Consider the following 8,366-nt stretch of genomic DNA (forward strand, 5'->3'; position numbering starts at 1 on the left):
ATCGCAGAGCCCGCAACACGCGGGACCAATTGTTTCGTTTAACGATGATAATGCGCCGCGCAAATAGACAACGTCGAGAACAATTTAATCGTGCTCGAGACAACAGAGATCGCAATTTCCGGATCAAAGCGATGCCTGGTTGCCAATTAGACGATTCAACCGACTTCCGCAGCTTGGAAAATCACAGGGCAACGATTACGCAACGCCAATCTACGCGTCTGATTAAAAAAAAAAAAAAAAAAAAAAAAAAAAAAAAAAAAAAAAAAAAAAAAAAAAAAAAAAAAAAAAAAAAAAACACCAAAACAAAAAAAAAAAAAAAAAAAAAAAAAAAAAAAAAAAAAAAAAAAAAAAAAAAAAAAAAAAAAAAAAAAAAAAAAAAAAAAAAAAAAAAAAAAAAAAAAAAAAAAAAAAAAAAAAAAAAAAAAAAAAAAAAAAAAAAAAAAAAAAAAAAAAAAAAAAAAAAAAAAAAAAAAAAAAAAAAAAAAAAAAAAAAAAAAAAAAAAAAAAAAAAAAAAAAAAAAAAAAAAAAAAAAAAAAAAAAAAAAAAAAAAAAAAAAAAAAAAAAAAAAAAAAAAAAAAAAAAAAAAAAAAAAAAAAAAAAAAAAAAAAAAAAAAAAAAAAAAAAAAAAAAAAAAAAAAAAAAAAAAAAAAAAAAAAAAAAAAAAAAAAAAAAAAAAAAAAAAAAAAAAAAAAAAAAAAAAAAAAAAAAAAAAAAAAAAAAAAAAAAAAAAAAAAAAAAAAAAAAAAAAAAAAAAAAAAAAAAAAAAAAAAAAAAAAAAAAAAAAAAAAAAAAAAAAAAAAAAAAAAAAAAAAAAAAAAAAAAAAAAAAAAAAAAAAAAAAAAAAAAAAAAAAAAAAAAAAAAAAAAAAAAAAAAAAAAAAAAAAAAAAAAAAAAAAAAAAAAAAAAAAAAAAAAAAAAAAAAAAAAAAAAAAAAAAAAAAAAAAAAAAAAAAAAAAAAAAAAAAAAAAAAAAAAAAAAAAAAAAAAAAAAAAAAAAAAAAAAAAAAAAAAAAAAAAAAAAAAAAAAAAAAAAAAAAAAAAAAAAAAAAAAAAAAAAAAAAAAAAAAAAAAAAAAAAAAAAAAAAAAAAAAAAAAAAAAAAAAAAAAAAAAAAAAAAAAAAAAAAAAAAAAAAAAAAAAAAAAAAAAAAAAAAAAAAAAAAAAAAAAAAAAAAAAAAAAAAAAAAAAAAAAAAAAAAAAAAAAAAAAAAAAAAAAAAAAAAAAAAAAAAAAAAAAAAAAAAAAAAAAAAAAAAAAAAAAAAAAAAAAAAAAAAAAAAAAAAAAAAAAAAAAAAAAAAAAAAAAAAAAAAAAAAAAAAAAAAAAAAAAAAAAAAAAAAAAAAAAAAAAAAAAAAAAAAAAAAAAAAAAAAAAAAAAAAAAAAAAAAAAAAAAAAAAAAAAAAAAAAAAAAAAAAAAAAAAAAAAAAAAAAAAAAAAAAAAAAAAAAAAAAAAAAAAAAAAAAAAAAAAAAAAAAAAAAAAAAAAAAAAAAAAAAAAAAAAAAAAAAAAAAAAAAAAAAAAAAAAAAAAAAAAAAAAAAAAAAAAAAAAAAAAAAAAAAAAAAAAAAAAAAAAAAAAAAAAAAAAAAAAAAAAAAAAAAAAAAAAAAAAAAAAAAAAAAAAAAAAAAAAAAAAAAAAAAAAAAAAAAAAAAAAAAAAAAAAAAAAAAAAAAAAAAAAAAAAAAAAAAAAAAAAAAAAAAAAAAAAAAAAAAAAAAAAAAAAAAAAAAAAAAAAAAAAAAAAAAAAAAAAAAAAAAAAAAAAAAAAAAAAAAAAAAAAAAAAAAAAAAAAAAAAAAAAAAAAAAAAAAAAAAAAAAAAAAAAAAAAAAAAAAAAAAAAAAAAAAAAAAAAAAAAAAAAAAAAAAAAAAAAAAAAAAAAAAAAAAAAAAAAAAAAAAAAAAAAAAAAAAAAAAAAAAAAAAAAAAAAAAAAAAAAAAAAAAAAAAAAAAAAAAAAAAAAAAAAAAAAAAAAAAAAAAAAAAAAAAAAAAAAAAAAAAAAAAAAAAAAAAAAAAAAAAAAAAAAAAAAAAAAAAAAAAAAAAAAAAAAAAAAAAAAAAAAAAAAAAAAAAAAAAAAAAAAAAAAAAAAAAAAAAAAAAAAAAAAAAAAAAAAAAAAAAAAAAAAAAAAAAAAAAAAAAAAAAAAAAAAAAAAAAAAAAAAAAAAAAAAAAAAAAAAAAAAAAAAAAAAAAAAAAAAAAAAAAAAAAAAAAAAAAAAAAAAAAACGAGAAATTATCCTTAAACGACGTCCAATTACACTTCTATTCAATCGGTATTATCAAAAGATCGTATAATGATGATTTTACTGCAATACTGCATACTGAATATGCAATGATTTCTCGCATTTTCATATTTAATAGTTATTTCAATCTTAATAAATAAATATGCACGATTTGCGAAAGAGATTTATATATACAAGGTGTTCCAGAATTAAACCGATTTCAGGTGGTTGTAAAGGATACAAAACAAGCCAATTTTGCCAATAAATCCGTGTCCGCAAATGAGCCGTTTTGGCACTAGAGAATCAAAGACAAATAAGAGAACCTCGCCAACCCGAAAATTCTGATTTTGATGAAACTTTACACACATGTAGGGGGAAGGGGGTAAATAGATGAATTTAGAAATTCCAGTTGTGGCCCAAAAACGATTCTATAAGGTGTGAAATTATCTCTCATATGTAGAGCGGCTTCTTGCTTTTTTCGATATATCTCAAAAATTATTTGTAATTTCAAAGAATGTTTTATACAAAATATTTAACCACATTAATAAAATTTTGAAAAAATAATTTTTTCCAAAGATTTTTGCCCTTGTTAGTCTTTGATTCTCTAGTGCCAAAACGACTTATTTGCGGACACGGCTTTATTGAAATTGACTTGTTTTGGTGTCCTATAACCACCTGAGGTTTATCGGTCTAATTCTGGGACACTCTGTATATATACTTTATATTTCTGAGAAATATATATAATTTAGAGTTGTAAATTAAGTTTTTCCGCAGAATTCTGTGATTTTACTGAAGAGCAATATAAATTGAATGCAGCGTTTGAGGAAAGCGATGAATTAAGACTAGAGAAGCTTAAATTCAATTGCAACAAATGGCAATTTTAACATTCCGTGATATTCGAGACGAAAAAGTCAGAAAATGATCAAACTTATACTTTTGTAAAACAGAGTGGAAATTTCTTTTCTGTTTTCTTATATTTAGGAAACCTAGTAAATGATTCAAATCATCATTTTTTTCTATATTTAGATAGTGAAAATGCATAGATAAATGTAAAATACCGAAAAAATAGAGAGCCATTTTCACAAGGCTCGCTTTGATTCTTGATAAAGAGAAAAAAAAGACGATTCTTATTTATAAAATATTTTAAATCCCATTATTAAAGAATTCTTAATTCCTTTCTTTTAATCTCAGTTGTAAAATGTGATACTCGAGAAAAAAGAGAGAAAGGAGATAGAATCATAAATGGATGTTTTATAATAGTACAAGATTAAATTTTTTCCTATAAAATATCGGAATTCTGATATGGTGTTTACGTGTTTACACTAATTGCATGAATAGCAGCAACCATTGCTGCCTGTTTATAACATGATTTTGTAACGAGCAATTTAAAATGCGATTGATATTGTTACGATCGATGCCCGAACTGCCCCAATTACGATTAAAAAATTGATGTCAAGTATCAACTAAACGCCAAACACGATATTCCGTTTCTTACAACAATGAAAATATTTTGGAAACTTTGTACTCTCGCAAAAAAGGTACAATTTCTTATCTCAACATTGCAAATTATTTAATTTTATATCTGAAAATTATTCAGAATATATCATCCCTGACAATTTACCGCTCGATTTCCGTCTTAAAATCTACGAGTATCTTTCTCGATTATATCGCGAGAAGAGTTGATTATTGTGCGAATAATTTAGGATACTTGGAACGAAAATGAGTGAGATGCCGAGTAGGTTTTCAGCTGATAAAATTATCCGTCCCTCGGCAAACGGATAAGTCTCCAACTCGAGCAATTATACACAGACTCGTAACTCTTCTCTCGAGCCGGCGCGCGTTTACCGAGGTAATAAAGACCCACGCTGTATAAAGACTTTGAGAGCGAAAGGTAATCAGCACTTACGCGTTCGTGTGATTCCGCGAGAATGGATGTCGGGTGTCGGGAGCCTCACTCGTGACTGGTCATACCGAAAAATATACACGTACACGCACACACAGGCATACACCTATACCTTTCACTTTCTTCTCTATTTCCCGCGGATCGCGAGAGCGAAGCTTGAAATCGCGGCGTATAAATCACAGGTTTCAGCACCGGGTCATCGGGGGGGTTTATATCGCGTTTCCCTCAGACAGAGTCCTCAAGTTCCTCTCTCACTCGGATCATCCTCCACCGTCACTCGCGACGAGATAAATCACATTAGACGCTTCTCGGCACTTATCGCGGTGAGATTCTTATCGCGGCGATAGGCGCGAAAAGTACTACGTCACCGACAGACGAAGCGACGAGGGAAAATCGCGCGCTCTCGTCGCTATTGCCGTTTCAAGCGGGCGAAAACAGCCCCTATCGCGAGATGAACGATCGACGAACCGTGCGTGCGGCCCGTAACCCGACACGAGTCGAACTCGCTGCCTCCTCGGGACTCGGGATGGGGTTGACGACGCCGACGCCGACGCCGCCGTCGACGCCGGCGCTGCTTGGCGGGGGTCACGAGGGTGGCTCCGGCTTTGCGACTGCGCTCCTTTACTCTCTTCAACCTATTACGTATCTCGCACACGCGTGACCATGAGACAACACGCGTCGCTCTTTACGCGTACACCCTACGCGCGCGTGTGTACGACGAGAGGCTGGCATCTCTCTCTCTCTCTCTCTCTCTCTCTCTTTCTCTTTCTCGATTTACCTCTTTCTCGCCGCTGTATGTTTCTGAGGCCCCGGCCACCTCCATCCATAGCTCCGGACCGTGTCTCTTGCCACCGCAACACGTAGTGGCTTTCTCTCGACTATCCTCCCGCCTCTCTCGCCACGATTGTACTTTATATCTCGCGACATATACATCACTGTATCGCTTTATGTCTCGTATAAAGGTTTTATTAACCAGGTATCAAGTGCGCACAGTTCCTTCGGATCTTCGCTCTTCTCAGTCGGGGGAGAGATAGGCTTTTTAAGAAACCTAGGACGTTTTCACCACGTTAGTATTTTTTAGGGGCTGTTGCGATTATTCGCGTTTGATCTGGGCTATTTCAACACTTGACGGCCACTGACTAGGGTTGCCAAATCCAGAAATCTAAACTACTGGACATTTCGTCTTTGGAAACAAAATTTAACCGGACAAAACCGGACAAAAACAGTAATCATAAAACTAGATTAACTACAAAATTTTATCAGAAATTACTTACAATACTGTTTTCTAAACAATTTTGAAAACAGAATTTGGATGAATAAAATAAAAAACAAACTAAGGTAAACGTCCCAATAGCCGGACATGTAACGATACTAGTACGATTTTGCTCAATTTTTATAAGTACTCACATCAATTTCCACCTCGCGGCAAGCCGTGTTCTGTGTACAGGAGCCATAACAATTGTCGATAATTGATCTTCTAGATCTATCATTTAAATTTCATTTTATTATTTATATGTACCTAAAAACCGGATATATGACGTCCGGTTTGACTTGTCAACCGGACACCGGACAAGACTCTTGAAAACCTGACAGTCCGGGTCAAAACCGGACGGTTGGCAACCCTACCACTGACGTTGGATCCGCGCCGCGGTCCACGTGCGGCGAAACGTCATTGTGTCGCTTGAACGTTTCTATTAACCGTCACGTTCGCTGCTTTCAGCCAGATGTCCTCGATGTTATGTGCGCGGTCTCCGGTGAGTTTTTCTTTTATCCCCCGCGTTCCTTTCTTATTCGTTCAGTTCTCCACATTTTTACAATGACATTTCTTTGGCTTCGCATCGACGCATACGTCAACTCGCGTCTACATAAGAATGGTAACGTTGCGCGCAATCTTTCTCGAGCCGGATATGAAATGTTCTTTTCTCAGATTTTGCTCCCGATCGCAGAGACGTATTTATACTGCGTCATTTGAATATTTATTTCTCTATTGTTTATAAAAATCTTGAAAAAAAGATTTGAACAGATGGAAAGATCGTCCAATTGAAAGAAATCACAATACAACGTAAAGCCCACTTTACACGTTCTATAATTTGCAACAGTATTCAAGACAGAATTCTATTTATAATTTTATATATCAAATTATGAATATAATTATAGATAAGAAAAAATTTTTGTATTACACGAACCATAATTTGATTTTAAATTATGTATAGAATATTCGATTGTTTCTTTCTTTGACATATGGTTGGGTTATTAAAAAATACGACATAGTTATTAAGAAATACATATAAATATAATAAAAGTATATTATGGTAAATATAATTAAAGTATATTATGGTTTGCGATATTCAACAAGAAAATTTGAGCGAAGAGCACCATATTTATTTTTAATTTCTGCGATTGTAACGTTCGGTCTCAAACATTTTAATTCAGAAAGAATCTTTTCTAATGCATCGGCACGAGCATGTTTATTTTTGTAATTGATAGATTTTACTACGTATAGGCAAGAATATTTCTTATATTCGGTTAATAAACAAATAACTTGCTCCCGGGACCAAGACATTGTCACATATATTTTTTTTTCTTCTTTTCTTTCTTTAGATTATTAAGCAGATACGAGAGTAGGTTAACTTGTAGTTTATGTCATTTACAATTCACCAATCATGGGTACATTGCGCATATTTCATGCGTCTTTTCTATTTATAAAAATAAAGCATGATAATTATAATTCTGATTGTTCACATGTTTTCTGTATTACACAACGTATAAAAATTATAAATAGAATTCTGTCTTGAATTCTGTTGCAAATTATAGATCGTGTAAAGTGGGCTTAAGAAAAGAAAGAGAGAGAGAAATAATATAATTTAATTCTTTTTTCATAAAACCCATATTGCTTCTAGAATTGCAATTAATCTTTTGCTGGAGAATCGTATACATATAAGGTGATTCTAAATAAGTGCGAAAAATTCTAAGAGATGATTCTTTGTTGAAAATTAAGGGGGATCTTTCATATAAACATATAGGGAAAAGTTGGGTAAAACCGGGTAGGCGTGTCAAACCGGGTACCCCTGTTTTTTCGTAATAGGTGCTGCTATTTATGGCTAACTTATGTTATTAGTTGTAGACTGGCGCCATCATTATTTTAAAACAAACCATGCCCCTGTGCACACGATATTTCTTTTTTAATAGAAGTTCAAAGTTTTTAGCCCAAAAAAGATTGATATCGAGGCAAGAATCGAGTCGTCGTGCACTTTTTATAGATAGAGCATCTGTTTCGGTAAATGCAGCATTGCATTCTGTACATATTAGAGAGTATATCATATTAGTTTTGATCGGCACTTTGTACGCCAGAATATACAATCGCCGTATTTGTTACTTTCCTTGTGTTGGGGCAAAACCGGGTACTTATACATCTCATGTAATGAAAAGAGGAAGAACTGTTATCCTGGCTTTGTCTTCCTACAAAAAACAGTTGGAAACGAAAACTAACACTCAGAAGAAGAAACCACTAAAAGAAAGCTTTTTGAAACTCCTAAAGTTAAAAAGTTAAATAAGGAAGTTCTGCAGCAATGTCGAACAAGAGGATATTTTTATTTATGATTTTTGTCAATAGAATACATCTATATATTGTATTTTGATTAAAATAAATCTAGATTTTGTAATTACATGGTGTTTTGCATATTTTCAAATAGGTACCCGGTTTGACCCTACCGGTAGGGCAAAACCGGGTACTTTAACTTCTCCACAAAATCTTGTTATTCTTGGTAACCAAAAATTTTTTTTCAACAACTAGCTTTATTTTCTCATAGTTTAAGATTCACTAAAGATTACTAACGGCCGGCAAAATTTTTTTTACTCTCAGATTTTTTGTAGGAAGACAAATCCAAAATGGTATCCAGTTTTACCCTACTTTCCCCTATCCCTCCCTGAAAAGTTACACTTCTGCAAAGGGGGAGATGAAAATTAGATTTTTATTTTTTTCCTAAATTTTGGTCAAGTTAAAAGAATGATATGTAGTGGACATTTTCCACTAGTAAAAAGGATACTTAATAATATTTTTTTAATCCTCCTGTATCGTTATAAGATGAATCGTGATGAAACTAGCAACCCCTATTCAATTTTTTATTAGAACTTTTTAACGGGCCGGAATGTAATTTTTATCTAGAAATATGCGTTAGAAAATTTGATTCTTTTAGAAACTTTTTTACTTCTTTTATTTTTTTCGTAGAATCAATAGTTTTCAAAAAAA

The 8,366-nt window shown here is 28.2% G+C and overlaps 1 protein-coding gene across 1 annotated transcript in view; it reads right to left on the reverse strand.

Moving 5' to 3' along the window:
- Positions 1–4,658, reverse strand: part of LOC115240060 (acid sphingomyelinase-like phosphodiesterase 3a) — a 76,103-nt gene extending 71,445 nt beyond the window's left edge. Inside the window, exon 1 of the mRNA XM_029815026.1 lies at positions 4,121–4,658. The gene's annotated coding sequence lies outside the window, so the exon portion shown is untranslated. The remainder of the gene's footprint in view (positions 1–4,120) is intronic.
- Positions 4,659–8,366: the final 3,708 nt, after the last annotated feature.

This window comes from Formica exsecta, unplaced genomic scaffold, assembly GCF_003651465.1.
Source record: "Formica exsecta isolate Colony F162 unplaced genomic scaffold, ASM365146v1 scaffold400, whole genome shotgun sequence".
Classification (NCBI taxonomy): Eukaryota; Metazoa; Arthropoda; class Insecta; order Hymenoptera; family Formicidae; genus Formica; species Formica exsecta.